Below are 6,000 nucleotides of genomic sequence, written 5' to 3' on the forward strand. Positions count from 1 at the left end.
TGCGGGTGACAACTTCTGTTACCCGCCATCAGTGGGTTGGGTGATGGGTGAGACCAAAACCGACCCATGTGCATCCCTAGTCATCGTATAGAAGACCTCCTTAACAGTCGGCCAATTATTGGTAAAGGAGGCACGAATCCAGAATCTAGCGGATTTTTTTCTTCTGGTACCCACCCGCCAATAGTGGCATCCGGCTTTAAGTAGGATTTTGGCACTTATATTTTTTCCCTAACTTCACAGATTTAATACTAATTCCCCATCAATATCACCAACTTTTTTTTTTAGTACTTACGGCGACTGTGAGTTTCGAACTCAGGGTACAGGTATCTATCGTTAATCAATAATTTTTTTTAGTACTTTTCACGACTGGGAGTTTCGAACTCAGGTTATTGGTATCGTTCAAACTCAGGTTACTGATATTATCATAAATCACTGTACTATAGTGGCACCGGTCAATATCACCAATTTTTTAAGTCGATTTTATCGGAAGTGCACGAGCTAAAATGTGAAGAACTACCGGCAACGCCATGAGCAGACCTATCTGAAAACAAGGGTCTGTGACGCCATCAGAGCCTGTAATGGAACGTCAGGCCTAGCTCGTGCATACAATTCATTATGGGAAAATTAGGCGCAGGCAAAAAAAAAATAATATTCTCATTGTTAAGCCCACAATTAATTTTAGGTACCGTGACATCCATAATTATATGAAATTATTAAAAATGTCTGTATGACGGATTATGCATCCACATGACGGATTATGCATCAGGGATATAATTGGCAACGCAACTTGGATATAACATATCTAAAAATACGCGCCTTGGAATTTTACAAATTTTATATCATTGGAAATCTTTTTAAGAGAGCTACGCAACGAGTACAAATAAGAATATCAAATTTTTGTTTTTCACGAAAAAATCGGAGGTGATCATCATTTTAGGCAAAATTTTCGAAAACTTGATACACAACTATTATGCAGCCACCAAAAAAGATGCATAACACATTCTGCAGACGCATAACAAATTATGCAACCATTTTCCCCACTGCATAACAAATTATGCATTTGGATAACAAAGTTATGCATCTATAACAAGTTATGTAACCATTGTTGTGGTTGATTTTAGTGGGTACATAAAAAATTAATGCATAATGCACTATGCATCCTATTTACGGATGCATATCAGGTTATGCATCTATTTTCTCGATGCATAAAAGATTGTGCAACAATTTTCTCGATGCATAATGTATTATGCAATCGTATTTCTCGGATGCATAACAGGTTATGCATCCCTTTTCTAGACTGCATAACATGTTATGCATATATTATTGTAGGTGCATGACAAATTATGCAGCCATTTTTTTTTGGTTTTAATACTAACAAAAAAATAGCTGCATAACGTGTTATGCAACCATTCTCTGGACTGCATAATGCATGACAATTAAATATTTACAATTTATAAGCTCTCTAAGCACTTTTATTTCTTAAGCATTCTGAATATTCTTCAAATTCACATGAATGGGGGTAGTACTTCATTTCCCCGTATGTATCAGTGAACTGTATACTCTTGTGATATACACAAGGATAACTTTTAAATTTCGGCCTCTAAACTCCCTCAATCACTGTTAAATATACCTGAGTTCCAAATCAAATCGTGCTGCAAAATCAAATTGCTCGAAATAAATGGCCTTGGTTGACTGCCTAGTTCTTTACTGCTTTTACGATGAGAAGAGGATGCACGTATAGCTACTAAGCTATAGTGGAATACATTGCCAAAAACATCAGGAGAATGCATTGCCAGGCAAACCCCCAAAAACGGAAGGACGAATAGGAATAGCACATCACTACAGAAAAATAACGTTAATGGTTTAATATTGTGATAAGAACCGGACAACAATAAAACACCACCAACAACAGCTCTGAATTCCATAAAAATCAGCCAGTTGATATCTAGTTCTCGTATGTATGTCCATGGAGATCTTTTAACCTCCTCTGGAGCACAAACAGTTGCACAAATTATATTTTGGCTTTCATTGGCAAAATAATGAAGTTTGGAACCAAAAAAAACAGTAATCGCTCCGGTTTGGAACTGTGAACCTACACTGAAATCGAAATTCTGGAGTTAAACTGATGTTAACTTTTAACTGTTCAATAATTGACTCCGTACCTTGTTTCTCCAAAGACGACCTCTTGATTCCACAAACATGTGAATAAACTGTTTCCAACAGTAAACCAAATCAAAGTTTGTATCTTCTCTGCAAACCCTAGAAACAAATCAAAGTTTGTATTTCTCCTTGTTCTCTCGGCAAAAAGAAGAAAATCACAAAAGGAAGATTTTAAAAGAATCGAAGGAAATCACAAAAAAAAAGCGAAGGAAGAAGAAGCGAAACACTAATTTTAACAAATATAGGTTTGTGGAAAAATTTTCCTCAGATAATGGGTGCGCGCCTGAAGTTTTCTGTCCGTGGATTTCTCAGTGGAAAAATGTGGGAGAATGGGTCTCACTGTAGTTTTCACATTCATTATAGACATATACAAGAAAGCTTAAGCTACAAACACGGTCACTACTACATAAAGGGAGCAGGAAATCTGAAAGTAAAGAGAGTGGTTTTTATGTTTTGATCATTTCTTCTGTGTTTTCCTTCAAACTTAGCAGGAAACAAATACTCCCTCCGTCCCAAATTAGATGGGTTAGTTGGTTTTAAATTTTGTCTCATAGATGAGCTATCTTACTAATCAAGGGGATATTTCTAAAACTACCCTTTTAATTGTTTATTGTTAATATAAGAAATATGTATAATTTGATAGTCATGTTTATATTCGTTACGTAGGTGTTTTAAAATTCTTTTAAATGGTATAATAAAGTTTACGAAAAGTTATTATCCATAAGAGTATAATCGTAAAAAATGCTTAAACATACTCCCCTTTCCTCCTTGCATTAAGAACTGTGCAAACTACAACTAGCTCATCTAATTTGGGACGGAGGGAGTAATAAATAGAGAGGGGTAGAAGCGAGCCATGGTGCCTCTTATCTTGAACTTTTGAAATTCAAAATTTACAGAAGTGACGGCTCTCCAGCAGAAACGGTTCTCTTGACAAGTTTTGCCCAAGCTTCACTGGTTTCAGTTATGACCTTCAGAGCATAATCCTAAACCATCAAATCACAAAGGATTAGGGACGAAAATTATAATGCAACTGAAAAGGAATCATAGCGTAAATTAGTGAAAAGAAATTCGTAGGCTTTGGTTTTTGTATTGGTTTTGGAGCATATTTAGATTACTGATTTGATAACAGATGTATATACTTATCTCCTACTTTTTAGCTAATGTAAATAACCAACACGGGCTAGACATTACAACTTTACAACTTCTGCAATGCAAAAGGAATGATAAGCAGGTGATTTTCTAGTCAATTTCTAGTTTAAGTATCTTAGCCAACTACAACTAACATATGAGGAAAAGTCTAAATTTAGCACTCTTGTAGATGAAATATAGAAGTACCTTGTTGGCTGCTTTGTTCCCAAGTCCAAACTTGATCTTGTAATCTCTGGACCAATCTCTTATAGCGGTGAGAGTGCCCTGAAAATTATTCCAAATTAAATGACTCGCCAAAGTATTTCATAGTAAGATTGCCCCAAGTGCACATCACTGGTACTTCATCTTTTGAGAGAAGATTACATAATTCAGCAGACATCAAACCAAGACTGTCAATTTATTTAAGTCTCTCACCCTGCCGAGCGACCAAGCAAGATATGAAACAGCATATCCCTTACAATATTACCAATGATTTTCTTTTGACCTGATAATCGGTACTCAAGTGTTCACCACATAAATAGATGAAAGATAGATTATAACTTGACAGCTACCTCTCTCTCTATATATATATATTAGAAAATTTATAAGTAGCATGCTCTTCTTCCTAACTGAGGTCAGGATGAAACAATAATCTAGTGTTTGGCCTAGATCTTCCATCACGTTTCTAGTTTCTATCAAGAACTCCGAATTCAAGTTGCCATGTAAAATTCAGAAATTTGACCAAAAATATTCCGGCATGCATAGAAAACTCAATTTTAAAAGTATGAGCAAGAAAATTACCGGGAAATGTTTCTCAACATTAGTTAAAAGTGAAGCTCTTGGGTCATCCAACAAAATCGCAACAATGTTCCAGTAGAGTTCTCCCTCGTCGATCATAGCCGAAGCACCTTAAGGCTTGACCTTTAAGAAGCTCCAAATATTCACATACAAAGAACTTCTTTTTACATACAAAGAACTTCTTTTTAGTATTAAGCTCGAGCTTAACAGAGTAAACCAAAGATACTGCGATAGCATACCTAGATCATTATATCTAAATGCCCCGTCAACTTCAGAATTGGTTACTGCTGGGTCTTCCCATGTCCGTGGGAGCAATCCATAGTGTTAACTGATAAAAAAAAAACAATGGGATTACTGCATCTGAATATCATTTTTAGGCAAAGGATACATACTGGCGAAATAAAAGATAATAAAAAGTTCTGTTTAGTTGTGCATTTCGGCAATTCATAAGTCATGAAATACCTGAATCAAATGGCCTGCAATCCAAATTCAATGGGAAATGCACGCCAGTCCTCAACTTGTCAACTTAGATAGCAATAACCCAATAACTGTATCAAGTTTCCCCTTCTTGGTATCTTGTTTAATGGGATGGGAGTATATGGCTCATCAGGTGCAACCTCCATCATTGCACTAATCTCTTTTGGTACCTCTACAATAAAAGTGAACTGTCCATCACCCAATTGCAATGGTACATCATGCCAAGGTGAAAGATGCACATCAAATATCAAATCAAAACTCTAAATCACTTAAAGCTCCATAACACAATGCACCATTAAATTGAAATGCAAAGTGAAAAAATAAAAAATAAAACACAAACCTTTTTGCCAGGATTATCTTGAAAGAAGACCCTGTAGTCTTGTAGTTGTCATAAATCTGACAATTACATTCCACTATCACTAAATGAGAATTTAGGTAATCATCTTCGTATTATATGAAATATAGGTAGAATTATAAGGATTCATTAAACTATTATAATGATCTATTTGCCCTAAATTTACTTTCTTTCTCTATTTCTTGACCAAGACTCACTCTAGAACCCCCTTACAAGTAATGACCTCTCTCCTTTATATAGGATTTTACATAGTGGATGACAGCTAAGAAACCCACTATTTTCGGGATCACTATGCGACACATTCGCTCATATACAATCGCTCATCTTCGCATAGCATACCTCTTCGCACAGTTCTTCGTACTTTACTCGTGACTTTGCTGACATCATCTGGTGCGTCATCTCAACTTTGTTGTGTGCGATATTCTTCGCTTAGATTGTATTCTTTACTTCGCTTGATTACTAACGTGTGCGATATTTTACTCTTACATTTTGCCTCTTCTCATTTCGCTTAAGAGTGAGCGATATGAGAAACTTCCATCTTATGTCATCGCACATGTTAATCCTTTTATGTTTTATTTTACCGACAATTTCCCTGATTTCAAGCTTTCTTTATGTACGTGTGTCCTTTTAACCACTCATCTTACGACACGTCTTTTTAACTATATGTTTCTATCCGTTTAATTCTTCGCATTAATGAGAATAAATCTCGAAAAACTGGCCGCGCTTTCCTATATACAATCTTCTACCTTTTTCCTTACTCCTTTTATTTCTTTTATTCTTCTTCACCTTCTGTGCAAGTTTATACTATTCATTCTCATTCTTCAATGGCTCCCGCTGGTAAAAAGATGGAGATTGAATTTAATAGATTAAAAACTGAATTCAATCAGAGGGTTTATGAACTTTCTCTTCCTCCTTCATCTAATTTCGCATCAAAACTTAACCTTGATCTAATCAAATCTGATCAATGGAATAATCGAAAAATCATCATTGCGTTAGGTCAACTCTAATTTCTACCAATTCCTCTATATAACCCTGAGATTCCTCTCTTCTATAAAATTCTCCCCGATGATAGATTCGCACGA

The 6,000-nt window shown here is 35.7% G+C and overlaps 1 pseudogene; it reads right to left on the reverse strand.

Moving 5' to 3' along the window:
- Window positions 1-3,050: 3,050 nt before the first annotated feature.
- On the reverse strand, window positions 3,051-5,730 carry LOC113271994 (annotated as a pseudogene).
- Between the last annotated feature and the right edge of the window lie 270 nt (window positions 5,731-6,000).

This window comes from Papaver somniferum, chromosome 4 (assembly GCF_003573695.1).
Source record: "Papaver somniferum cultivar HN1 chromosome 4, ASM357369v1, whole genome shotgun sequence".
Lineage (NCBI taxonomy): Eukaryota > Viridiplantae > Streptophyta > Magnoliopsida > Ranunculales > Papaveraceae > Papaver > Papaver somniferum.